Raw genomic sequence first — 26,996 nt, 5'->3', positions numbered from 1 at the left:
GGGCTCAGCCCCTGCCCGGCCACGTGCCGGGGCTGAGCCCGGGTGTCCCCCCGCCCCTGCTCGGGCTCCTCAGGGATTGATGGTGTCGTTAAAGCGTCAGGCTGGCCCGGGGCCGGCCCCGATTTATGGTGGAGTGTGCCTTGGTGAAGGTTTTATCACCGCTGTTAGAGCCGAGCGTGTGCCGGGGGCCGGGCAGGGGGGGCTGCTCTGCCATCGTTGCTGGGGCTGGGGTCGCTTCGCTGGGCACCCTCCGACGGGCAGTGCCACCGAGGATGCGGTGGGATGCTGCAGCTGCCTGGGCACCGTCCCTGCGGGGCCGAGCTCGGTGGGAACCCCGGGGCCAGCCCTCCCTGCGGCGGGACGTGGGGCCAGGTTTTTGGGCGTGCACAGCCCCGCGGCCACCCCGCGGTGCGACCTCCTCCCCTCCCTCTGCCATGGATCCGTCAGTTAAGAAATCGATCCCTTTGCCACCAGCCCGGTCTCCTTTTTCCTTTTAAATGGTGTCACTCTGCTATTTCCTGGCCTCTCTAATAGATTTTTATATAATCACTACAGTGCACTTTTAAAGAGCGATAGATCACGTTCATTGCTTTTCCCCGTGATTAATTTCCCATAATAGTCCTCTGTAACACCAAGGCAAAGAGAGGAGAGCAAAGAAAACCCCCACATTATCCACTTTGTGCTCCGAGTATAAATGAATTAGATTTAATTTTTGTTTAATTGTTTCCATAGCTCAGCCTCTGCTAACTTTGCAGGATAATTTATTTTGCAGTCTTGGGGAAAAGAAGGAAAAAAGGTCCCCGTGCCGCGCTTTGCCCGCAGCAGCCGTTAATTACAGCTGATTGCCTTCCCTCCTGATGAAGCCGTGGATTGGAGGGTCCTGTCACACCCCAGGACCGTGGCTGGTGGGCAGAGAAGAGCCCAGCTGGGCATGGGATGCTCCCTGTGTTTTCACATCCAAGGAGTGCAGGGTCTGAGCTCTGTGGGTATCCTCTGTCCCCTGCGTGGTGTGTGCACAGCAGGGACTGGAGACTCTGGGAATCACTTCTCAGCATCCAGCATCCTCCTCTCTGCCAGCCCAGGGCCACTGGAAGCGGGCTGAGCACGGGAGGAACAGGGGGCCGGGGCCAGCCCATGAATCACGGGCTGCGGGCAGCGGGGCCTGCTTGGAATGCGCCGGCAGTGCCGAGGTGAGAGCAGGAGCTCCGGAGAGCCGCGGCTAATCTGCTCCCTCCGAGACGGGCTACCTTCGGCCTGTTAATCAGTCGCAGTAATTACAATCCCAACTTTACACGTGGAATGTTAATTAAAGGACGGGACATGGGATCTGCAGCCTGGCAGCGAGTGGTGTGCCGGGGGCTGGGGGCCATGGGGCACCCCCTGCCCCTCTGGGTCACTGCTGCTGCCTTCACCCAGCCTGGAGGTGGGGACAGGGGCTGGGGCCATGCCAGGCAGGGGGCAGACAGGCCGTGGTTGCTGGCACTTGGCCCTGCCTCTGCTTTGTGCTTCTGTGGCGGCTGCTGCTTGCCTCTAAAATTGCTTTGCTGATATGGATGGATGGATGGATGGATGGATGGATGGATGGATGGATGGATGGATGGATGGATGGATTTGTTGGGAAACAGGATAATGCAGCTGGAGCTCCACTGCCCTCCCTGCTTCCTGCCTTGGTCCTGATTTCCCTGTAACCCCCCCAGTGCCCCCAAGCCTCTCCTCTGGGCTGAGCACCCACCTTGCTCCCACTGTCTCTGTCCTGTGCTGCAGCCTCCGAGCATCACTGATCTTCTGCAAGATTCCCTCCTGTGCCATCTGCGCTGGGGAGCCCAAAGCTGGCTATGGGATGCAGACATGGCCTTGGAGGGGAGATGACAGGGCTGGCTGGGGCCACACTGCTGGCCTGTCCCTTGGCCCCAGAAGTGCGTTATTCTGTCCTCCCCTGGCAGCTCCTCTCTGGGAGTTCTCTCAGCAATTCGCCTCCTGAATTTCAGGGTCCCTGAGCAGCAGCTGCTCTCCCTGTCGTGCCCATCCTCCTCTCTGGGGAGGAGACCCTAGCAGGTCCTGCCTGGCTCACACCCTCACAGCTCCTGCCTGGGGTGCTGTGTGGATCCTGCAGGCAGAGCCCCAGTTCCTGTTGAGTCCCTGTGCTGTCCCTGTTCCTGCCAGGTCCCTGCGCTGTCCCTGCCCCTGCAGAGCCCCGTGCCACGAGGCTCTGAGCAGCATCCTCTGACGGACGCTGAGCCGCGCTTGTCCCTTCCCTGTCCCCGAGGAATGTGTGCCGTGCTGGCAGCCTGCAGCCCCTCCGGCTGCTGCATCGGTGCCCTTGGCTGCCCTCGCCTGGCCCGGGGAGCCCTGGGGGGCCGGGGCTGCCAAGAGAATCCTGCGGCTCCTTGGAGGGGCTGGGGGTGCAAGATGAGCAGGTCCCAGCTGAGCCCCCGCGGAGCTGGAGGTGGCGGGTGCTCCTCGCCTCTCCCTGCGGAGGGTGCGGGCGTTTTTTCGAGGAGGGATGCTGGGGAGAACCCGGCAGCCGGTGGAGGTGGGGACCAGCCCCAGCACCGCCGGGGGAGTCATTAAAACCCTGGTCAGCAGTGGGGAGCGGCGCTGAGCAATCTGCTGGGGCGTCAGTGCCCTGGATTATTGCTGTGAGCAGCTGAAGGAGAGCAGAGAAGAGGCGTGAGCTGAGAGGAATGACAAAGAGGGGAAGGAGAGGAAGAGGCCCTGGAGGAGGAGGGGGAGGCTGGATCAGTGCCGCAGGCAGTGCAGGGTGCTCCAGCAGTGATGCTCTACTGTCCCAGCAGCTGCTGGTCCCTGCTCCCTAGGCGGGCTGTGGTGTCCCGATGTCTGTCCTGTTGGCCCTGTCCCTTGGCAGCCCTCTCCCCGCAGTCCCTGGGGCTGCCAGGCTCCTTTCTTGTGTCACTTTTGTTTTCCCGACGGAGAGGTGGAGCTCTCAGGTCACTCAGATCCTGCTGTCACTTTCCCATGAGGCTTTAACCAGGTTCACTAAAGCTCCTCTGTCTCTTCAGCTGTGCTGGCTGTAAATCTGGGCAGGTCTCACTGGGCACTGGGCTGGTGCCAGTCTTTACATGATCTGCCATTCTCAAATAAGGAATGCTTTCCCTGGCATTTCTAGCTCCCTGTCATCACTGGAAGTGTTGGAAAGGGCGGGGGGAGGATGTGTGCTGGGAACAGTGTCCGTGTGGTGGCCAGGAGGGCTGGCAGGTGCAGAGCCCTGCGTGGGGCCAGCTCAGGGCTTGGGTGAGTCCTGGGGGTGCCATTGTCCCTCCTGCCCATCCCAGAGCCTTCTCTGCTGGGAGCCTCGGCAGCACGAGGGCTGCACCCGGGTGAGGGGGCTGTAGTCTGTGTTTCTCCAAGAGGAGCCACGCTGGTTATTTGATCTCCAGGGCTGGGATGAGGGCTGATCCCTCAGGGCCTGGAGAGGGCAGGGTGTGAGTGTGGCTGAGTTGCTGGTGTGCTGGGGCTGAGCATGGCAGCTGTTGCGGGGCAGCCAGGGAGCTGGAAGAGCCCAGTCTGGATCCACTGCTGTCCCCTTAAACTGTGAATCTGCTGTTGCCTCTGGTTGACCCCCAGGCCCTTCCCTCCATCTTGGAGCTCCCTGGATTTGCTCTGTGGTCTTTCTCTCTCTCCCTTGGTCTTCAGGTACTGTTCACAGCCACGTTTTGGTCACAGGAGGTGGAGGCTGGAGCGCTGGTCCCAGAGCTGCCAGCACAGATCCCACCTTGGGATCTTCAGCCATCCTTCTGTGCTAGAAAGTGCTGGCATTTCTCCATGCAGCAACTTCCTCCTGGCAAAGCCCCAGCTGGATCACCATGAGAGGCACACTGAGGCTCTCTGGATGTTTCCCCCATGGGCTGGATCACCGTGAGAGGCACACTGAGGCTCTCTGGATGTTTCCCCCATGGGCTGGATCACCGTGAGAGGCACACTGAGGCTCTCTGGATGTTTCCCCCATGGGCTGGATCACCGTGAGAGGCACACTGAGGCTCTCTGGATGTTTCCCCCATGGGCTGGATCACCGTGAGAGGCACACTGAGGCTCTCTGGATGTTTCCCCATGGGCTGGATCACTGTGAGAAGCACACTGAGGCTCTCTGGATGTTTTCCCCATGTGCTCCCTGACTGGTGGCAGGGTCTCTCCCACAGGAGGTGAATCCCCTGCCCTGGTCCCCATCCTCTGTCGGGACAGGCTGCTCGTGGGGATCCTGGGGATGGAGCTGGGAGCTGCAGCAGCTCACCAGGGGCGAGCCACTGGGATGTTCCCAGCTCCTGGCACTGGCACAGGGCACTGGCACAGGGCAGGCTGCCCTCCCTGGCTGCTCTGGGTGTGCTGTGGCACTCCCAGCGGTGGCTGGTGCCACGGAGTGCCCGGTGTGGGAGCTGATGGCTCCAGTGTTACACAGCAGAGCACAGCCCCTGCCTGCAGCAGCACCAGATGCTTTCCCTGCAGTTCAAGTTTTCCCATCTCATTCATTTTAGAGATTAATTAAAGTGATTCCCCTCCCTCTCTCCCAACCAACCTCCCTCCCTCTCTTTTCCCTATTCCATACAGCTGCACATGGATTTTAGGGTCATGCTTGTTTACATCTCTTATATTTACGTTAATGGGTGTTTGTTTTAGGAAAAACAGCAGAAATCCCATAAAAACCAAATATTTGTGTCCCACAACTGGTCCTGCAGCCCCACTGGGGTGGGGCCTCCCTGGGCAGCCCGTGCTGCACCCTGGCAGCAGGTCTGCATGGAGAGCTCTGCTGCAGCATCTTTTGGGGGCTGCTGTGAAGTGACCCCCGGTGCTTACGGGGTGTTTGGGCAGGTGTTCCACACACCCCTGGGTCTCGTGCTGGGTGGTGGCAGCCAGGTCAGCTGCATGTGTTTGCCAGGGATAATCCCCCATCCTGGTGCAGGGATGCTGCTAAACCGCCTTTGATGGGGCAGGCGGTGGGTTCGTTCTTTCATCAGGAGGTTGGAGGAGGGAGCGTGTTGAGAAGAAGAAAGAGAGAGGGGAGGAGGAACGATAATTATTTTTTCCAGTGGCTCTGAGCTGCTGGATGCCTTTAAAGTTGCCTTTGTGTTCCCGTGGGTCAGGCCGGGCAGAGCCTGGCCCGGGGCCGCGTGGCGCGGCCGCCTTTGTCGGTGGGGCCCGGTCTCGGTTATTAACGGGGATGTGGAGACCCAGAACCTCAGATCTTCCGTGTGGCTGGTGGGAGGAATGTGCAGGGCTGCCTTATCACGCTCATTTAACTGGTTAATACATCTTCAGAGCAAATAATGCAGGCTGGGGGTGAACTGCTTAACCAACCTCATTACTATTGTGCATTTAGCAGCTTGGAGAAAGATAATACCTTTCAGGTTTGACCCAATTTTAGTTTTTGTTGTCATAACCATGGAAAATCGACCTTCAGAGACCCTCAGCAGTGAGCCTGAATAGGAAGTGATTTACAGCAAAAGTGCCGTGTGGAATGCTTAATGCACTTGTGCAGGAAAACAAGACTGCAAGCAGCTGCTGGCATCCCTTCGCCACAGCCAGGGCTGCCCCGGCTGCTGGCACCCTCTCCCTGCTGCAGGGGCTGCTGGCAGTGCCCTGCCCCTGGGCACACCCTCCGTGTGGGATGAGCCCCGACTGGCACAGCTGTCCTGGGGCCGTGCTGGCCTGCGCAGAGCTGTGATCCCTCACTGCAGTGCCAGTGCTCCTCGGTCAGCCGAGCGGGGCTGGCCTGGGCACCACTGTGGCCACGGCCGGAGCTGCTCACTGCAGTGGTCAGGGACCCCGTGGGCAGTGTGCACCCCGTGGGCAGCGTGCACCCCACAGTCCCCGTGCACCCCTGAGCACCTCTTGGCCCAGGTGTGCTCAGCCTGGCCCAGTGTGCCAGGGCCAGCTGTGACTCGCTGATTTTGGCCTTGGCCAGCCTCTCCCACCACGCCAACCTGTGGCTTTTCTGCTGGTGCCCTTCACCACCCAGGCTGTGCCGTGGGAGTAGTGCCAGCCCTGCTGCCCCAGTTCCAGCCCTGCCACCCCGGTGCCAGCTGTGCCACCCCCAGTGCCAGTCCTGCTGCCCTGGTGACAGCCCCGCTGCCCTGGTGACAGCCCTGGTGCCAGCCCTGCTGTGGCACCAGCAGCGTTCCCACGGGTGAGATGTCACCCACACCTGTGGAGGTGGTTCCCATCGCTCTGGTTTTGTCTGGAGCAGGCAGAGATTTCCTCAGCTCCAGCAGTGGGGGTGTGTGGGTTCTTCCTCTTGCTCCTGTGAGGAGGAGGGTGGCAGGGGGGTGACAGGCCTTCCTCCCCTTTCCTGAGGCAGCTGCAAGTGTGGCTCTGCCACCCAAGCCTGTCTCTGTGGTGCTGCTGCTGCTGCTGTGGTGTGTGGGTGGTCCCTGTGGCACGGGATTACAGCTGACAGCAGTGCCTGGGGCTGGGGGAGTGCTGGGAGCAGCTGATGCCCACGGGAGTGGGTGATGCCCGTGGGCTACAGGTGATGCCTGCGTGGGTTCCAGGCTCACCCAGCACACCCCTGGGGCCCGAGGAGCACTGGAAGCAGATGGTGCCCATGGCATGCAGGCTTGCCTAGCCCAGCAAGGGGCTCTGCTCACTCCTGGGAGCTGTAGGAGGAGCGGGTCTGTCCAGCCAGGGCGGCTCTGGGGCTGTGGCAGTGGAGGCGTGCTCTTCTCCCTCCCCTCCCCAGGGCTGTGTTGGGGTGGGGGCACGACAAGGGCAGGCAATGCTACATCACTGTAATTCTGCTGTTGGAAGGAGAAGCTGCTCCCTCAGCGCAGGAGTTGAAACTCTTCAGCCTTCCTCAGTGTCACCTCCATGGCCATGGATACCTCCAGGTGTGACGTAAGTGAGACCCGGGGAAAAAACCATCTTCTGTTTAGCATCAAAATCCTATTAGTGAGTGCCGTGTTGTGCTGCACAGCTCTCAGCTGTGGCGCAGATAAGTGGGAAATAGCTGCAGGTCGGGCTGGAGCAGGAGCTGTGTCTGGGGCTGCACAGGTGCCGAGTGCTGCTTCAGCGAGTTTGCTGCTGGAAGAAAATTCCTCTCCCCGTGCCCCTGCAATCCAGGGAAAAGCACTGCGGGCACCTGCCCCCCGGGCTCCTGCTGCCCCCCAGCCCCACCTGCTGAGGGGCATTTCTGTGGCACCCCGCTGCCACGGTGGGGTCTGACAGGAGGCACCGGGCTGGGGCCAGCAGCAGCGTCCTGGGAGCGTGGAGGCAGCGGCAGAGGCTCAGCCTCCTGGAAATGAGCCGGCACAGCCTTGGTCCTGCCCCTTGCAGCAGCCGCCAGGCTGGCCCAGGGATTGCAGATGCTGTGGGCAGCTGCATCATCCCATCTCCTCCCTGAGGTGCTGCTGGCTTTGATAAAACCTCTCAGCCTTGCAGGGGTTGGCTTGTTGATCTAATCGCTGTGGTTTAGTGTGCAGTAAAAGCCCGGTGGCTCCGGGGGGAGATGTCCCATGGAGATCTGCAATTCACTTTCCGTCCCTCCTGGGGAAGGAACACTTTCCCAGTGGCAGGGTGCTGCAGGGATGCTGCCGATGGTGAGGGATGCTGCTGGGCCCCCAACACCAGTGGGGAACGTGCCAGCCCCTGTCCTGCACTCACACGGCTTTGCTTTTCAAAACAGAAAGTGCTGAAAAAATCCGGCCGTGTTCAGTTTGTTTTAGTGATGCAATTGGCTTTTCCTAGAGTTTGTCTTGTCCTGCACTTACTGCACAGCATTGGAGGGGTTCAGTGTGGGGCAAACCCCACAGTGTGAGTCCCCTGTGGGCCCCCAGCTCCAGCGTGGTTCTGGTCACTCACAAACCACAGCAGGGAGGGAAGAGGCACTGGTGGCAGAGCCTGTGGAAGGGGACAGCCAAGGGGCATTTAGGGGACACTGGGGGGGGTTAGGGGACCAGCTGTGACAGACCAGCATTAAAGAGGCTGGGGTGGAAGGGCTGGGGAGCGACGCTGCTGAGCTGTAACTGTGCCTGCTGATCAGGAGCAGAGCCTAATGAGCAGGACTAATGAAGCAGGAGGGGAATTCCAGCGAGTCTGGGGAGTGCCTGCAATGTTCACTGTATCTTTGTGGGCTCTCTGTGGTCTGTCCCCAAACCAGTGACGGTGCCCATCGCAGGGATGGTGCCCACTCCCAGCAGCATGCTTGGTGTGCTGGGTGACTGCAGGTGCCAGTCCCAGAGTGGGTGCCTCCAGTCTGCTCCTGGGGCCAGCATCCAAGCGCCTCTGTAGGCTGCCTCTTGGATTTTTACTGGCTCTGCACTGCTGGGAAGCCCATCCCTGTCTGCTGGGGTTATTGGAATGTGCTGGCATGGTGTTTGGGAGACACTGGTGGCTTCACACAGCCCTGGCAGCAGCCTGCCCCAGGAATTGCTGCAGAGCCAGCCTGGGGGGCCTGACTCCCTTCCCACCTCCCTTTTGGCCGTGCCTGGTTCAGAATCAGGAGGGGATTTGCAGCCACACCAGTGGGCAGGTCTTGTCTTCCTCTTCTCCTGGGTTTTTAGTGAGCCAACCTTGGAGGACCTTGAGTGCCACTCCTGCAGCTCTGCTGTGACTTATCTCCCAGCTTCTGCCCCTGTTCCGCCGAGGGGATAAATCTCAGCTCCCGGTGTGCAGCCGGTGCTCTGCGCCCATCCCACAGCACGGTGCAGGCGTCGTAACTCATGGCACCGGGGGGGCTGCCTGGCCGAGGTGCCAGGGGACGTCACAGCTCTGTGCTGTGATGGATGGGCTGCCCGGGGGAACGGGGAAAAAGTCCCATTACAATGGGGGACAAGCTGTTAAATTATCTCCTGTTCAGCCTGGGTCGGGGAAAATCAAACTGGAGCTGCCAGTAGCCTCCAGAGAGCCTTCGGGAGAGCAGGTTGGGGACTTTATTCCTTTAGGAAGAAGTCTTTGCCTTTCCTTGCCTCCATCCCATGCACTGGTCAGAGGCCAGGGCTGGTGCTCTCAGGGAGGCAGGACCAGCCTCAGCATTTTCTGTCAGTGCAGAGACTGGGACGTGTCCCACTGGGGACGATAAACTGGGACCTGCTGCGTGCCCCATGCAGCCAAACCCCGTTCCCTGGGCTGAACACGCTTCCCTCTCCTCTGCCCTTGCCACTGGGCAGGGTCCTGCCTCTGCCCATGTCAGGAGCTGCTCCAGGGCTGCTCCCAGCTGTGATAATGGTGCTGTTGAAGGAGTGGGCCAGGCGCGTGCGAGTCCCCGGGGCCGCGGTGCTCCAAGGCGCCGAGCTCCGCCGCGTCCTCCTCCGTTATTAGCGCGGTGCCTACACAGGGACGGCACTGGAGCCTCTCCCTCTCTCTTCCAGGCTGAGAAGCTGCTGCTGTGAGGCCCTGACGGCTCTTCCTGGCGGCGTGGAGGGCTGAACACGAGTGTGAGCTCCACCTGCCACCACACCTGAGGCACCTGCTCTTGCTCTGCAGGTATGTTGTTTCCACCCAGCAGTCCTGGTACGGGAGGGCATGGGGATATTTTTTGGGTGAGGATGAAGATGGTGCTTCCCATGGCTGTGCCTGGGGCAGCAGCTCACAGTCAGCCCACCAGGGACTTTGCACCAGCCCTGGGTACAGATCCTGTGTGTCCAGACTCTTGTGTGCTGACCTGGCCAAGGGGAACGTTGCTGGGACAAGCCACGTCTGCTCTAATCCTCGTGGGATATGGTGGGGGGGGGTCTGGGATGCATTGATCAGACCCAGCCGTCTCCCCCCTGCTGGCTGCAGGAGTGTGGAGGTCCTGGAGCATGTGGGACCTTGGTAGTGCCCTGTGGGAAGGGGCTGCGTGCCCACGATGCACACACAGCCCTGCACGTCGCAGCCCGGCTGGACCCGCCGAGACAGACCCGGCTCCTGGCACCGACCGTGCTGCAAGCTCCCCTCAGGGCTGCGTGCAGCTCGTGTGCTCTGGGCTGAACCCATCTCTGTCAGTTCACGTTACACGGACTGGAACCCCCTCGTGCTGACACCAGTCTGCACTGGGAGCTCACACCAGCTTGAGGAGGAGTTAAAATTCAAAACTCCTGCAGGCAGTGGGACTCTCTCCTCCAGACGAGGCATTGTCCCTGTTTGTCCCCAGCACTGCAAGCACCCACAGGTTCAGCAGGTGCTCAGAGAGTCGTGGCCACGCCGTGGCAGCCATGGTGCCCAGGGACTGGGCTCTCCTTGGGGCTGTTCTGCCGCAGAATTTGCCTTCCAGTGCCCTCTCCACCAACTGCTGTGCCAGGGGGACCCCCAGAGCTGGGACTGCTCTTCTCCTAGCTGGCAATAGCCAAGGGGAGTGCCTGGGCAGGAGGAGTGCCCGTGCAGCACCAGCAGGGCTCCAGGGTGGGGGCTGTGTGTGCCCCCCTTGCAGCACTGCTCACTCCACACTGGCTCCTCTGCCCTGCCCCAGCCCCAGGTGCCTGCTCGGGAATCAAGAAATGAGAGCTTGAAGCTTCTCATCCCTTGCTGGGGCACAGGTCGTCCAGAATGTGGGATTAGAGTGGCCATGCAGATGGATTCCCCAGCTGCATTAATCAGTTCAGAGACAGCAAAGGCAGCTGAGCTCTGTGCATCACCTTGAAGCTCTTTTTTTTTGTCTTTAGCAAACTTTGGGTGGATGTTATTGCTCATGAAAGCAAGGGGCTGATCATGCTGGGAAGGAGCAGGCGTAGTGTGGGCTGGCACTATTATGCAAGCTTCCCACATGCCGCTCTGCCAGTGCACTCCGTTCCAGAACAACAGCACGCGTCCGCGTGCCAGCCCCGAGCCCACCCCCGGGTCTGCCGGAGCGCCGTGCTCCCGCCGTGCCCACGTCGCCCTCCCCGTGGGCCCTGCTGTGCCCGCTCAGCCCCGAGCCAGCCGCCCCACGGGCGGGCAGTCCTGGGTGAGGCTGCCTGGTCCTGTCCGGCCCCACGGCGCTGGCAGCCAGCTGTGTGAGCGTCCTGGCCAGAGTGGGAGCGCCGGGAGTTTCTGCCAGGACCTTGTGCTGCTCTGGGACATGTCTGGCTCTGGGGCTGGGACTGTGCTGCTTGTCAGGGGATGGCAGACAGGCTGTCAGCCCGGCCATAGTGCACGTCGTGCCCCTGCATTGGAAGGGCTGTGCCTTGTCGGTGGGGTCACTGCAGCCATTGCTGCCAGCGCCTGCTCTGGGCACCAGGGCAGAAGTGGAGCTCGGGCCACCAAGCCTCTCCCTATCCAGCTTTTCTCCCTGCTGCTCTCCTCCTCCTCTCCTGGAGCCTGGCTGTGCCCTGTGTGAGGCTCAGGGCTGCCGGCTCTGGGCTGTGTGGGTGCTGGTGCCGAGCTTGGGGCTCCCTGGGCTGGTGGGGAGCAGCCTGGAGCCAGTGCAGAGCCCCTGCGGCGACTCTCCCCATCATCCCCAAGCCTGCTGGAGCAGCCCCGGGAGGAGAGTGCTCCTTCAAGGAAGACTTGGAGATGAGCAATGGAAAACATCTGACAGGGGAGCCCTTGAGGCGCTTTTGTTCCAGCGAGTGGGAGTGTGAGATCCGCTCAGACATGAAAGGCTGCGCGGCTCCGTCCCCAAAGTCACGGCGAAGGGAGGACGGGGGGTGTGCGGCTGCACCGGGAGGTCATCCCGGGAACGACTGGCACCGGGATCCCTCCCTCCCTCCCTTCCCAGCAACTAAATTAGGTCACACTTGAAAGCCAGTTTCTTGGCTGTGGATTTAATTTAGCTTTTCCAGGCTAGTTATCATATAATAAATTCCAGGAGATTTATAGAAAACATGCCCAGGGAGGCTTAGCCAGTGTGTAACAAGATTTGTGCCTCTTTCCCGCTGTTGAGCAGCTCTGGCGAGCGCGGCGCTGCCGGCAGATGTGCAGGCAGGGCTGGCAGCCCTGTGGGAGCTCCCAGGGAGACAGGGCAGCCCCAGAAATGGGGTGGGGGCATCGCCCCACAGCTCTCTGGGGCACGGGAGGGTCCCAAACGCAGCTGTCCTCTGCCCTGGCTCCCCACCAGCCATGAATCACCCGGAGCAGGTGCATTCCCTGGCCGTCCATCACTTGTCCTCTCGCCCTGGCTCGGCGTGGGCAATGCCCCATCCCAGCGGTGCCAGTGCGTGCCCAGAGGTGGTGAGCAGTCAGAGGGGAGCGACTGGGGTCTCCCGGTGCTTTTCTGCTCGAGGGGTGATGGTGTGTGGGACGTCCCTGCTGGGGGTACCTTGTACCCTCGCTGCCCTGGCTCCCGGAGCACGGGGAGCATTCGGCAGAGCTGACCTCGGCGTCTCTTGGCTCTCCCCACTGCTGGGGCGGGTTTTCCTCCACTCCGGGAGAGGCTGAGCGGGGAAAGGCGCTGGAATCCGGAGGGATTTGTGGCGAAGGCAGCACTCGGCAGCGCAGCGCTGGGAGCCGGCGGCCCGGCGCGGAGGGCACTGCCAGCGCTCCGGCTCCGCTCCCTGCTAACGCCGCCCAATTAGTGTCTTATTAGTCACTCCGTGTGTTAAAGCATTAGAAACAATTAAGGGTGAGAAGAGTTTCCAGATGTAGCGGCAAGCGCCGGAGCTGGGAGCTGGCAGCTCCGCTGGCTGCTCCCATATGGAAGGGATCTTGCACACAGTGGGACTCGCTGCGGGGCCACGGGGCCAGCGTGGCAGGGTCCCGGGGCCACTGGGGTGCAGGGAACTCCTTCTGGGCAGCCCTGGGGGCAGTGCCCACCTGGAGCCACAGCCAGGGCTGGTGGATGGAGGAATTAGCTGCTGAGATGCCCGTGGATGAGGGGCACAGCCGGGTGTGCTCCCTGGGATTGGGTTTGCTCAAATCAAATATTTATTTACTGCTGCAGCTGGGTGTGACTCAGTCCCCCCATGCCCCCAGCCCGTGCTGGCAGCCCTGTGCCGTCCTGGCGAGACACCGGGGCTGGGGAAGTGCCTGGCTGTGAGCACAGGAGCATCTGGGACGTGGCATGTGGGGGACAACTGCTGCGCCCGGGACGGTGCCGTGTTGTGACACTTTTAGGTGTGGGAGAAGTAGCACAAGCAGAGATGAATGTGACTTCAGAGCCCAAATGCAAGTGAGTTCAGCTCCCCAGAAATAGTCCCCAGGCAGTGCAGGGGGAGGGAACCTGGAGCTGCAGTTTCTGGGGATGTTGGGGTGCTCCTGTGACTTTTTCCCCTCATGCAAGGTCGGCTACACTCCCACCGTTGCCTGCCATGCTATGGAACTGGTGAGGCCACCAGCCAGGGGTCACAGAGGTGGCTCTGGCCAGCACAGGCAGTCTCTCCCAAGCACTCTGGGAGGTTTCCCTGTCAGCTGCTGGAGCCCTTGGGTGCCCTCGTGGTGTGGAGGGTGTGGGGGGCATCAGTGGACATTGATGCTGTGGTCGCCCCTCGTGAGCCGAGGCTGAGTGAGCGCCGTGAGATGCTGGCATGCAGGTGGAGAGGGGCACAGTGGCCTTCAGTGCATTGAAACAATTTCTGTGCTGCTCTCCCCAGGGCGAGGAGCAGTGCGTGGACAGATGGTGTTTTTGAGTGACCTTGGAGCTCTGAGCCGTTCCCTCGGCTGCTGAGTAACGGTGGGAGCCGCGGGAAGCGGCAGCGGTGCCACAACCTGCTCAGGCCGGCGGGAGCCTGGCAGGGAGCCCAGGCTGCGAGGGATGTGGGGTGAACCAGGGGATGGAGCCAGAGCCCAACAGCCCTAACGTGAGGGCTGCGGGGAAATCCACTGTGCACTACGATCGCCGGCTGCCCGTGCCTGTGGGAGGGGTGTGGTGCACAGTGAGGCTGCTCCGGGCTCCAGCCGCTCCTCCAGCCCGTGTTCGCCTCGGCAGTGGGGTCACTCCTCCTGTGCTCTGCCTTGGCAAGGGCCTGAGTTGTCTCCAGGAGCCGAGGCAGCAGTGCCTGCAGCTGGCACAGAGGGCACCAGGGAGTCCGTGTTGTGCCCAGGAGGGCAGCAGGTGGAAAGGCTTCTGCCGTGTGAAGTTTCTTTCAGAGCTGTCATCCAGGGCTGTGGTCCTGAGGGAACAGATCCAAGGGAAGGGAAAATTGCACTGCAAGGTGCAGCTTTGGTGTCGAAGAGTCACCCTGGGCAGGCTCAGCTCCTCTGGCACCCTTGCAGCCTCCTACGAACTCCGTGCGGGCTGCAGCACCGAGAGGTGTCCTAAATTGGGGAAGGAACAAGGAGCTCTTGGCACTCGCCTGGAGCATCATTTGCATTCCGGCGCAGCTCCCGGCTGCGAGGGAGGCGGGGGCCCGGCAGCCGCGGGGTGAGGAGCGGGGCCGCTCGCCAGCTCCGGCTGCCGGAGCATCCCATGGGACCGCTGCGGAGGGGGCTGCACTTGGGGATCACCGTGCACCAGGTTCCTTGTTTTCGTTCTTCTCTCACTGAACTTTGTGTCCAAGTTCTCTGTCCAAGATTTGTGCCTGTGCTTCTTCCGAACGCGAACGGCCTTGTCGCTCTGGGCCCTGTGATGGGATCTCTGGTGACCCACGCTGCAGCTGGCTGTGATCCCATTGTTCTGTGCCCTCCGGGGATGGAGAAGGTGCGTGGGCTGCGAGGGGCAGCCGGGGCCGGGCAGTGCCCGCAGGTGGCTTCAGGCGCTGTGTGGCAGTGTCGCTGCCCGGGGGATGCCGGCCCTGCCCGGGGAATGCTGTCCCTGCCCTGGGGCCGGCGGGAGCAGACCCGGCCGGGCTCTCTGACCAGGATGTGCGGAGGGCAGGGCGAGGCGAGCAGCGGAGCGAGTGGGGCTCTCGTGGCCCCCAGCGCAGCCGGTCAGGGCGCCGGACCCCGAGCTGTGGTGGAGTCACTGGAGGGGGCGAGGGGCTCCCGCTGTGCCTGGCGTGTCGGGGTGAGCGCCGTGCAGGGGAGCAGGACGCGGTGCCCCGCAGCGCCTGGGGCACGGGGACTGTCCTCCCGAGGACTCCCGGGCAGGACGGGGCTGCGGCTGCGGGCAGGGAGCTCTGTGCGGGGCTGGGCTGAGCCCCGGGGCTGTGCCCCGTGTGCGGCGGGCGCTGCCGGTGCTCACCGCGGAGCATCACCCACCGCGCCGGTGCCGGGCTGCCCGCAGCATCTGAGCAGCTCCGGTTACTTAACATGCAGCAAGTGTTGTACTCGGAGAAATTTAGACGTAATTTTTTTGTGCTTGCATGTAAATGTGGGTAGGTGCTGTCCTGATTGATGGCAATTAGCATTTTCTAACGGTAACAGATGTTCGGATTGCCAGGAGGCTGGTACCTAACGCCCACACTGCCATCTGTTCTGCTGGGCACTGCCTGGGGAAGCGGCACCAGCGCTGCGGACCTGCGGGGCCGTGCTGGGGTGTGTTTAACAGCAGTGTGCAGGGGGGGTTTATTATGGTTTTTTTCTGGGGGAAAATAATAATAATAAAGACGTTTTCAGGTTTATAAATAGTACACTGTTTATTATGGGATGGAGACTTTCCATCTGAACAGCAGCCTGGATTGCTGCACAGTTAGCAAAACAGTTTGGACAACGCAGGGAGCAGCTTTCCAGGGGATGCTTTCCAGTGGGAAGGGGTCTGGTCAAGTGGCCAGTGAGTGTTTGTCCCACCCCACCTTCTGCTGGCTTTCCATGGTGGATGGTTGCTGCTTGTGGGGACAAGGGCTGCTCTGCTGTGGGCATCTCCTGTCTGCTCTGGGATGGAAGCAGTGAAACATCTGTGGGGTGTTTGGAGGTGTTTAAAGGTGTGTCTTAGAGAGAGACCCAGAGCCCTCAGCCCAGTCCCACTGTCCAGGCAGTCCCCCTGCAGCCCCTTTCCTCACCCAGTGCCTGTCCCTCCTCATTCCCTTCTGCCTCCCTTTATCTGCAGCCCTTTACACCCATTTTTGTTGTACCAGTGCCCATTCCCTGTGTACTTATAGAGAAGCTTTGGTTCGGCTCAGACCAGCTCCTCTGTCCTGCTCCTTCTGTGTGCTCCTGGAGCAGCTCTCCATCCCCTGGCAGCCTGACCCTCCCAGGCAGGGTCATCCCCTGGCACGGATCCAGCGCCAGCCAGGCTGGCACAGCCGCCCTCCCCCAGAGCTTGCAGTGCCAGGCAGCCCGGGAGCACACTGTGTCACACACTCACACACTCACACACACTGCCAGTCACATGCTCACACTCACACACTCACACTCAAATGCTCACACTCACAAACTCACACTCACACGCTCACACTCACTCTCCTCCCAGATGCTGGAGCCAGTGACTCAGAGTCAGCCCGAGGCTGAGTAATGCTCTCAGATGTCTCCATGTGCTTCCCAGGTTGCAGCAGATGCTTCCGTGTTCAGTGCTTTGGGCTTTGTGCTGCTCAGTCTCAGGGCCTGCCAGCCCCCTCCGGGCTGACGCCCTCCCCCTGCCCCCCGTCCCACTGGGGTGCTGCTGCTGGCCCAGCCACTCACATTCCCAACTTACTGTGGCCTGAGCTGCGTTAGGTACAGGCAGATCTTAGATACAGATCATGAGGTACATTAGATCTCACCTGTTTGCTGTGTAATTCCACGCTGCTTTTCACTGAGCTCCTGTTCTACATATGGGGGCTTGGGGGGTCTTTCCTTGCCCTGGCCCCTCTCCTCTCTGTGCTGTGCTTTCCAGTGCTGTGGCCCAGTGCAGCTTGACAGGATGTCCTGGGCCAGTTCTGGGGGGTTTCTGGGATGGAGGACATGCTGTCCCTGGTACGTGACCTGGTGGGGGACTGGGAGTCACCACACTGGGCAGAGGAGCAGATTTGGGATGAGCCAAGGTTTCATGCTCGTGTGAGAGGTTCAGCCCTTGCTGCAGTGCTGGCACCAAGGCACCTGGTGATGCCTGAGAGGTGTTTGTGGAGAAATGTGGGCTGGGGACAGGGATTTTGGGCTGGGGACGGGGTGAGGAGCTCAAGTGCAGACAGGCTTCTCCCCCACGCTTTCTTTTTTTTCTGTTGGAAAACAAGCCTGCTTCGTCTTTGTTTCTTCCCCTCACTCTTCAAATCCATCTGGGAAAACTTCCCTGGGTGCTCGCAGAGGTGTCACCAGCCCGGCAGCTTGTGCTGCTCTAATAAAATGGCTCCATAGCAGAGGGTTTGATCTATTTTTAAAGCGAGCATTGCGCTGTCTCCTCCCGCCCTCCCACTGGCAGCGAAACAGAGCCCGAAGGCTCCTGGGAGCGCGGCAGCAGCGGCCAGAGCCCAGGCCTGTGCCACAGCTGTGCCACAGCCGTGCCCGGCCTGCCAGTCCCATCCCTGCTCTCCGTGCCCGGGAAACGCTCCAGGGAGCAGGGCAGGGCTCCCTCCACTGCTGTGTCAGGGAGAGGAGCTCTCTGCATGGTGTTATTCCTCCCAGCGGTGGTTGTGCTGTATAAATTAACATACAGAAACTTCGCTCCGCTTGGAAGTAGGGTATTTTCTGCTTGTTTGATGCCCCGTTATTAAAACTCGATTCCTACGAATAACATCCTTTAAATAGAATTCGTCTTCCAGCAATGACTCATCGCAGAGCAGCAGCTCCTCACAGGAGAAGGCAGCACGAGGGCAGGTCTGGCACTTGCAGCCTTGGGAATCCCCACATCGGTGCCCGGGGCTTTGCTGCGTGCCGGGGAAGCCGCCCGGTGTCTCTGCTGCCCATCCTGCTGCCCCCGCCTGCTCCAGCTGCTCCGGTGCCTGCAGGCTCAGCCCGGGGATCCCTGGTGCCCTCTGGGGTGTCCTGGAGCCTGCACAGCCTCGGTGGCAGGAGGGACCGTGCTGGCCCAGTGGTGGCACCGTGATGGTGGCACCGTGATGGTGGCACCGTGCCACCGTCTCCTGCCCGTGCTGTGCCCTGGCACTGGCTGGGGATGAGGTGAGCTCCCAGGGCAGGAGGCTGCAGGGACTGAGGGTGTGATGAATCTCTGCACAGGCTGGATGAGGTGAGCTCCCGGGGCAGGAGGCTGCAGGGACTGAGGGTGTGATGGATCTCTGCCCAGCCTGGTTGTGCCCAGCCCTGCCAGGCAGTGGCCAGGGCAGTCCAGCAGCAGGATGTGGGGCATGGTGAGATCTGCCCCCACGTGTGTGCCCATTCTGCTGGCACTGGCTCTGCCTGTGCTTGTTCCCTTGATGAAGGTTCTTACAGCAGTGTCAGGGACAGGAACAGGGGTGGGAATTGTGTCGGGGAGAGGAGGTGGATTTCAGGTGTTCTCTAGGTGGGGGGTTGGATGGAGTCCAGATGGAGCCAGCAGGATGGACGGGCTGGGGCTGAGGGGCTCCTCCCCAGAGCTGTTTCACCAGCACAGCAGAACATCTGCACGGGGCAGGTTTCCCCCAGGGAGGAAGAGGAGGGCACAAGCCAATCTCCCAGCCCAGGCAGTGTCAGGCTGGGGCAGCTCCAAGTGGTCCTGAGCTGCTGCAAAAATGAGTTTTCTTCGTGCTCTTGCCTTCTCCCTGGGACGCCGCTCGCTCCGGTTCAGGGGTTCCTGCCAGGATTATTATTCTTTCAGGTCTGACATCTGTTAAGGTGACAGCAGCCGGGGAGAGGGAAGGGATTGGAACAAATTTCTCATAAAAAGTAGCTAAGTTGATGAAACCATTACGGTGCCTGCATCCACCACTCCATCACCGTGACACACCGGGGACAGGGACGGGGACAGGGATGGCACGGGTGCTCCATGGGCTCAGCTCTCCCCAGGAGGGCAGGGCCAGCCCTCTGTCCCGCCATCCCTGTCCCTCAGCTCTGCCCCCTCTCTGTCCCACAGCCTGAGCATCCCACATTTGACCCTTTCTCCCTGCTGGTGATGCTGTGGCAGAGGCACTGGGGGCAGTGAGCTGGGGTTGGGGCACATGGGGGAGAGAACAGGGCTGAGGGCTGGACTCCAGAGCACTGCCCTGCTGTGCAGCACCCAGGGCTGGACTCCAGAGCACTGCCCTGCTGTGCAGCACCCAGAGCTGGACTCCAGAGCACTGCCCTGCTGTGCAGCACCCAGAACTGGACTCCAGAGCACTGCCCTGCTGTGCAGCACCCAGGGCTGGACTCCAGAGCACTGCCCTGCTGTGCAGCACCCAGGGCTGGACTCCAGAGCATTGCTCTGCTGTGCAGCACCCAGAACTGGACTCCAGAGCACTGCCCTGCTGTGCAGCACCCAGGGCTGGACTCCAGAGCATTGCTCTGCTGTGCAGCACCCAGGGCTGGACTCCAGAGCATTGTCCTGCTGTGCAGCACCCGGGGCTGGACTCCAGAGCATTGCTCTGCTGTGCAGCACCCAGGGCTGGACTCCAGAGCACTGCCCTGCTGTGCAGCACCCAGGGCTGGACTCCAGAGCACTGCCCTGCTGTGCAGCACCCAGGGCTGGACTCCAGAGCATTGCTCTGCTGTGCAGCACCCAGGGCTGGACTCCAGAGCACTGCCCTGCTGTGCAGCACCCAGGGGCTGCAGGCAGGGCTGGCATTAGCCCAGCAAGGCCAGGGGCTGTTTGCCACCAAGGGGATGGTGTTGGTGGTCAGGATGGATCACTCATGGTTCTTGGGTATAGCATCTGCCAGGCTAAATGTGGTGAGGCTCTGTTTGCTGGCCCTGGCTTGTGTCCAGCCAGGCTCCCTGGGCCTTAAATCCTGCCAGTGCCTCTTCCTGCAAAGGTGCTGCTCCAGGGACCATGAAGAGCCAAGAGAACTTCAGAAAAGGCAGCTAATCTCCAGACCATGCCTCAGAAATGGTTTTAATCCCGTTTCCACCCCCACAGCCTCCTTCATTCTCAGCTAGAAGTGGTCACCCCTGTTAAGTGCTGGCTCCTGGGCTGAGCACTGAGCTGGTGGAGGAGGTGCTGGGATGTGGAAGGAAAACCCTTTTTCCTGGAGGCGTTGAGCTATTCCTTACCGTGACCTAGATGTCAGTTTAATGCTCCGACAAGTCCCAAGACTCACATATGAAGTTGCCCAGGGGAAGAGGATATTTCAGGAACACAGAAGCTGCTCAGCAGTGGTAAAGTGCACGAGCTTTCCCTGGCAGGAGCCGTGCTGAGCCTCCATCTGCTCGTGCCCACCGTGCCAGCCATGGAGCGGTGCCCCCTCTCCTCGGGGTGTGGGCACAGTGCTTGGGCACTGGGAGGGTCGGTGGGGCTCTGGCACACCATGGCAGTGCCATGCAGAGCCCGTGGTGCTCCGGGGGTGGAGTGGGAATGGGAGCTGCTGGTGCTGCCTGCCCGGAGTGCAGGAACCATCCCTGCTCCATCCCATGGCTCCACGGCAGAGCTGGGCCTGGGCTGCCAGGAGAATGCTGCAGGTGGAGGATGTCCAGTGCTGTGCTGGGTAAATCTGGGTAAATCCGTGCCAGTGCTCTGCTGGGTAAATCTGGGCTTGCACACTCACCTGTCACTATCTCCCTGCCCATACCCAGCTGGTTGTGTTCCCCCTTTGTCCCTCACTCCCCGTGCTCCTCTGTGCCTGCTGGACTTGGGTGCATTCCTGGGGCTCTGCCAGGGGTGGTCCTGCTGGGTCCCCCCCTCTCTGTGCTGCTGCCTTTGTGGCACAAAGCACAATCGCAAAGTGATGCTTCCACCTTGTGTTTCCCCGCACCTGTGAGTTCCCCTGTGGATGATTTAGAGCTGAAAGCCTGGGCTCTGGCACTGGGAGAGGGTTCCCAAGATAAAATAATCTCTGCCAGCAGCTGAAGTGACAGAAGCCCCATTAACAGCAGCATATGCCTGGGAACACCCGTGCTGCGCGGGAGGACGCGGGAGTGGGGAGCAGGGGAGCAGCAGCCCACAGCAAGGGGGGATGTGGGAGCTGGTAATTACTCTGCTGCCATTGGGATGCTCCTCACTAATTTACAGCCTTGGTGGAATCAGGATGTGATTCTTCCTCCTGAGCCTGGGCAGGGCTGTCCCCTGGTGCAGGCAGCCGTAATTATCCACATTTAACTGAGGGCTTCTAAAATGTATTTGTCTTGCAGCATGTGAGTGTAATTGCTGAGGATTAAATAGGAATGCAGTTGTGGCTGGAGCAGGACCTCGTCTGACAGGGAGCACATGGAGCTGGGGCTCCCCAGACTGCTCCCTGGTCTTCTGTGCTGGCAGGCAGGGACACTGCTGCCAGGTGGAGCTGGGGAGGATTTCAGGAGTTTCTGGGCATCACCATGACCTGCCCTGCCTGGCTTTCCTGACTGGAAGTGTGTGCTGACGGGATGGATGTGCTGACAGTAGGAGCCAGGCAGCCTGTGAGTATTCCTGGGGATCTGCTGGTGTGCTCCCTCTCCCAGCACTGGGGCTGGGGCTCTTGGTTTGCCTTGACGTGTGTGTTTGGGGACTCCAGTGCCACACTGCCAGCTCTGGGCTATTCTCAGGTGCAGGGCTCTGCTGAGGGGTCTGTCCTGGCATCCCGCTGTCCTGCTGCTCTGGGCTGCAGCCCCAGCCCCAGGTCACGCCCCACTGCAGCCCCATGGCTGGGGGGCTCGGGCAGCAGAGCTCAGGGGCAGGGTGGGGAGCAGAGCTGGGCCCTGCTGGGGACCTTTGGTGCCTCTGGGTTTGGGGTGCTCTGTGGGACGTCTGCTCTGGGGCTCCCCAGTCCTGATTGCTGCCCCCCCTCCTGAAGGCAAGCTCCCAGGTGGGTTTTAAGGCATCTTTGCCTCCTGAGGGGCCGTTTCCTTGCCTGGAGTGGTGGTGACAAACACATGACCTGGACCTGCTGAGCCTGGAGGACGCGGCGCTGGGGTGACAATGGTGTCAGCTGTCCCCTTGGCCCAGGCACAGCTTGCTGGCTGTCACAGGGGTTTGGGGACCATCTTGATCAGGGGGGAGCTGGCAGGAGGGGAGGGGGGCAGCTGGCCACTCTCCATGGCTGTCACCCCCTGCCCCAGGGCTGGCTGTCCCCCATCTCCGTCAGGCTGATTGTGGCTGCAGCCCTGGTCTGGGTGGGTTAAAGGCCCGTGGGCAGTGAGGGGCAAACATGTGCTGGCACCATGCTGGGGCCTGTGCTGGAAAAACACTGGCGGCACGGGAAATGTGCAGGAAGGAGCTGCAGAAATGGTTCATGGGCTGAAAAAGCTGCTCTGCTGGGGGAGACTGAGCCTAAGTAGGTTGAACTTTTCATCCAAGAGAAGTTTAAGAGGTGGCTTGACGATGTGGGTTGTTTTAGCTTGTGATCAAGAGATGTCTGTGGGTACAGAGCGCTCTAATTTAGCAGGGAAAAGACAGAAGAGCCAGGCTCTGAAAGCTCCCTAAGACAAACCCTGACTGGAAACAAAGTGCATATTTTTATCAGAGAGGTAATTAAGCACCGGAATGGCTTAAGCCTGTGGGGGTTTCTCTTTTGCTTGCTATCTGTGGATCATAGAGGGATATCTGTGTGGGAGGAAGGCACTCAGTGCCTGAACACAGCCCTGGAGCCCTTGGGCTGTGTTCCAGGAATGCTCTGGCCAGGCCTAAGGGCCCTTCTGGCCCTGGGCTCTGTCATTCGTGTTGGTGCTTGAGGGTACTTGGAAATCTGCGTGTATGGAAGAGATGAGCACTAAAGCACTCGACATGAGATTTGGGAGAGTTTGTCTCTGTGGAGAAGGGGTCTTGTTTTCTCCAGGGATTTTTAGAAGGAGGTGGGCGCTAAAGTTGCCCTCAAGTCAGGCAGCTGCCCTCTCCCCTCAGTTCTGGCCTGCTCCAGTTGAGTATCTGCAGAAAACCAAAGAAAACTTCCTCTTCTTAACTGTGAAAGTCCCACACTCCAAAGCCAGGCCTGTTTGGGGTTTTCCAGCCTGCTTTTTGTACCCCCTCTGTAATGCCTCTGGCCCGTTGGCACTGCTCAGCGTTATCTGCCCACACTGGGATGGGGCAGTGAAACTTCCCCAAAGTCAAAGCCAGCCACGTTCCTCTTGTGCTGGAGACTGGACCCTCAGGGGGAGTGAAGGGAAATGGGGCTGTGACCCTCAGGGGAATGAAGGGAGGTGGGGGTGTCTGTGACCCTCAGGGGAATGGAGGGAGATGGGGGTGTCTGTGACCCTCAGGGGAATGAAGGGAGGTGGGGCTGTGACCCTCAGGGGAATGGAGGGAGATGGGGGTGTCTGTGACCCTCAGGGGAATGAAGGGAGGTGGGGCTGTGACCCTCAGGGGAATGGAGGGAGATGGGGGTGTCTGTGACCCTCAGGGGAATGAAGGGAGGTGGGGGTGTCTGTGACCCTCAGGGGGATGAAGGGAGATGGGGCTGTGACCCTCAGGGGAATGAAGGGAGGTGGGGGTGTCTGTGACCCTCAGGGGGATGAAGGGAGATGGGGGTGTCTGTGACCCTCAGGGGAATGGAGGGAGGTGGGGGTGTTTGTGACCCTCAGGGGGATGAAGGGAGATGGGGGTGTCTGTGGCACTCTGGCCCGTGCAGCTCCTGACCCTGAGCAGGGGCACCGTGGACAGACGGATCCGTCTGTCCCGCAGCTCTGGGTGCTCCGGGCCCCGGGCACGGGCACACGGTGCCAGGGCGGGTAGGACACGGGCTCAGCATGCACTGGAGGGTTCCCATCCCCGTCCATCTGCTCCTCTGTGGCAGAGGGAAGTGCGTGGCCGTGGGCCAGGGCCAGCCTGCTCGGGCACCTTCCGCGCGGTGCCGCGGGCAGGAGCTGCCGGTGCCACGCGGCTGCCAGGGCTGCAGCTGGCACCCGGCGTGGCGCCGGGGGCTGACCACGGGGCACGAGCGTCCTCCCCTGTGCACCGGGGCTGCAAATAGCCACTGAGTCACACTCTGGAATGGGACCATCTTCCCAGGTAGCGCCGTTGTCCAGATATTCTGAGTGTTTCCTGTTCAGTGGCATTGCTGGCACTCCCGTGCCGTGGGGCAGCGTGTCCCTGCTCCCAGTGCTCACCCAGCACCTGTGGGCTCTGTGCCAGGCTGGGGCACCACAGGTTGTCTGGTGTGGGTGTTTCTGAGCCTGCAGAACTCCTGTGAAGGCAGAGCTGGTCCCTGTCCCGTGGGGTTTGAGGAGTGTGGGCAGCGTGGCAGGGTGGGCAGGGCAGCACGGTGCCTGCCTTGCTGAGCTGTGACCCCACTTATCTGTGCCCATCCCCTTCATCCTGGTCCAGCTGCTGGTGGGATTGTGGGCACCGGCCTTCCTGGCTGGGGGAAAGGGGGATGTGGCATGGGAGGATTGCAGGAAGATTTTCACCCCCTGGCATAAACAGCACTGAATGCATGTTTGCCTTCATTTGCATATTGAAACATATCCTAAAGGCCCCTCGTTTGGAAAGTTCTGTTTTTTACTCCATCTTCCTATAGAAGGGAGGAAATTATTCATAATTAAAAAGCAATAATAATGCAGAATGAAGGAACCCAGCTGTATAATACCCAGCACAAAAGGGGGAGCGTGGGGAATCTATTTTTAATGGTTTCCACAGCAACTGCGATTTTGTTTACAGTGATTTTCCTCCTGTGCTGTGAGGCTGTTCCCAATTTACATTTTTAAGGAGCTCCTGCATGGGAGGCCCATCACTGGAGGGTGCTCTGGCGCTCGGGGAGGATGCTGAGGAGAGAAGATGTGGCTGTGGAGGGGCTGCTGGGGCTGGCTGTGAGGAGCCAGCACTGCCCTGGCTGCCTGCAGGGGCTGTGGGCCACCGAGGGCTGGCACAGCCCGGCTGGGGACACTCAGCTGGCACAGCCCATCAAGGGACACTCAGAGCTGCCTCTGGGAGTGCATGGTGACCCCGCACTGCTCAGGGACACCCACCTGCCCCTGGGCACGGCCAGCAGCGTGGCTCCCTTGGGAAGGGGGGCTGGGAGGGGACACCAGGCTGTGCCACCCGGCTGTGCCAGGCCAGGGGTCCCTCGTGTGTGCTGAGCCCTTCTGTTCACTCAGAGCAGCCTGGGGGTTTGGTTCTCCTGCTGCACAGGGGTTTGGGCACTGGGGACAGGAGGGATGTGCTCCCTGCTCCCTGCTGGCTCCTCCTGCCCGGCCAGGCCGTGGGGAGCCCTGGGCTGGGCTGGGGGTGCAGCTGGGATTTTCTCAGGGCTCTGGAGCGAGCCCAGCATCAGTGCTGTGAGTGATGGAGCACTGGAGGCTGGTCCTGAAGAGCTGCGCAGCACAGGATCCAGGAGCTGGAAATTGAACCTCACCTGAGAGGTGCTGCTTTTTAATGAGGGCTAATGGAGCAATTTGCTGGGAGCTCCTTGCATTTCCTGGCTGCCCTGGGGCTCCCCAAAGCAGACATGGAGCTCCCTGGAAGTGTTGCAGTTGCGTAGCCTGGGATGGAGAACGAAGGGGGTTTGTCTGTGACTCTTGCTGGAGTCTGTGCAGGATGCTCCTCCTCTGGGAGGATCAAGAGGCTCTCCTGATAAAGGTGCTCCTGATTTATTTTTATTTTTTTAGCTTCCCTTCTCTTTTTCCTCTAGGAGGGGATGTGAAGGTTCTGCCCTGTGCCCATTCCTGGGTGTGTGTCCCCAGGGATTGTGGCCCAGCACTGCCCCAGGACAGGGCAGCACGCCAGCCCTGGGGACCTGGCAGGGTCAGCTTTGGCTCTGCTCCCTCTGGGCAGGGCAGTGTCCTGCTGTCCCCTGAGACCAGAGCTGTGTCCTGGTGTCCCTTGGGGCCAGAGCTCTGTCCTGGTGTCCCCTGAGGCCAGAGCAGTGTCCCGGTGTCCCTTGGGGCCAGAGCTCTGTCCTGGTGTCCCCTGAGGCCAGAGCAGTGTCCTGGTGCCCCTTGGGGCCAGAGCTCTGTCCTGGTGTCCCTTGGGGCCAGAGCTGTGTCCTGGCGTCCCTTGGGGCCAGAGCTCTGCCCCCTGCCCTGGCTGTCCCCAGGCATCCAGGTGGAGTTTGCTTTAGTTACAGCCTGGGGCTCGGCGTTGGCTCTCAGTCCCAGGGTCCAAGGTGCTGATTCTGGCCTTGAGCACCCAAAGGAAGTGAACCTGGAGCCGATGGTGTTTCAGGGCTCACCAGGAGCCAGGTGATCCCAGCCAGGCTGCGCAGGGGGTGCTGGCCCCTTCCATCTGCGTGATGGGAAGCTGCTGCCTGGAGATCAGCTCCTTTCATGAACCAATAAAAGAAGGGTTTTATCACCTGTTCCAGCTAATTTTCTGTGGTTTGTAATGGCTTTGGGAAGTAGGTAATTGCAGCGATTGCATTCCATGTGTAGCATTAAAGGGAATTGAGGGGACTGTTTGTTAATTAGCTGTACTTGTGTGGAACCTGAAACATATTAACCTTCACAGAATCCCAAACTATTAGGGATGAAGAAGGGATTTAATGATGGGAGAAGCAGAAAAACAAAAAGCAATTAGGGCTCTTTTTTCCCAGCATTGCAGGCGTGTTGGAGGGGGAGGACTGGCAGAGCAGCCCAGCGAGCTGGGGAGGTGGGAGGGACCCTCGGGGGCTGGGATGGGATGAGGGAGAGCTCTGTGCAGCAGCAGCCTCCTCCGGCGGCAGGAGGACGAGCAGGGAGCCGGGATACCCCTTTATCCTCCCCATGCCGCTGATCTCCCCCGTTTTCACCTCGGCATCATCTGAGTTGGGACTCGAGCGCTGTTCCATGTGGGATTCCTGAGGTGCGCTGGGATGCAGCTGGGGAGCAGCCCCGGGTGCAGCTGCGGGCTCAGCACCCTGCGGGTGTTGCAGAGGGGCTGCGGTCCCGGAGGCCGAGGCTGCAGGCAGGGGGTGATGGTGCTCCGGCCTGGGCAGCGGCACTGAGCGGCGGCCAGGCTGGGAGAGCTGGGCTGCTGGAAAGTAGAAATAGTGTTTCCATGGTAACCGCTCAACATAAACTCTTTTTTTCCCTGACTGTGGAGCCCTGGCTGCTCCCCCCCGTGGCAAAGCCCTTCAGGTGTTGGTTGTTTTCCATTCCTCGGTGCAGGAGCTGGCGGTGGTGGCAGTGTGTGTGTGCCAGAGCAGGGCTGGAGGGGCCGTGGGGCTCCTCGTGTCTGGGGCCTGGGCTGCAGCTCCAGCGCTGGGCACTGCCTCCTCCAGGGACGTGGGACCCGGCCCTGCTCTGCCCGACAGGGATGCCACAGGCTTCTTGCCCACTGCCGGTGCCCCGTGGGTGCTGTGGCCAGTGCTGCACTTCTGGCTGGTGGCCTCCAGTGCCACCTCCTGCAGTCAGCACCTGCAGATCCCTCTGCCTGGGCACAGCCCTGGATTTCCCATCCTTGGACTCCTCTCCCT

The 26,996-nt window shown here is 60.8% G+C and overlaps 1 protein-coding gene across 13 annotated transcripts in view; it reads left to right on the top strand.

Moving 5' to 3' along the window:
* The window catches only part of RBFOX3 (RNA binding fox-1 homolog 3), a 139,316-nt gene that overhangs the window by 55,804 nt on the left and 56,516 nt on the right, over positions 1-26,996 (top strand). For 9 of the 13 annotated variants that reach the window (XM_064395462.1, XM_064395461.1, XM_064395467.1 and 6 more), the window contains one exon: positions 9,318-9,432. The gene's annotated coding sequence lies outside the window, so the exon portion shown is untranslated. Of the gene's footprint in view, positions 1-6,675; positions 6,847-9,317; positions 9,433-20,865; positions 21,094-26,996 lie in introns of those variants that run through there. The other 4 variants (XM_064395468.1, XM_064395464.1, XM_064395458.1 and 1 more) reach the window with 3 other exon arrangements.

The sequence above is a fragment of the Passer domesticus genome, chromosome 20 (assembly GCF_036417665.1).
Source record: "Passer domesticus isolate bPasDom1 chromosome 20, bPasDom1.hap1, whole genome shotgun sequence".
NCBI classification, from domain to species: domain Eukaryota; kingdom Metazoa; phylum Chordata; class Aves; order Passeriformes; family Passeridae; genus Passer; species Passer domesticus.
Note: the sequence above shows the minus strand (reverse complement) of the source record. Positions and strands in the feature narration are given on the sequence as shown.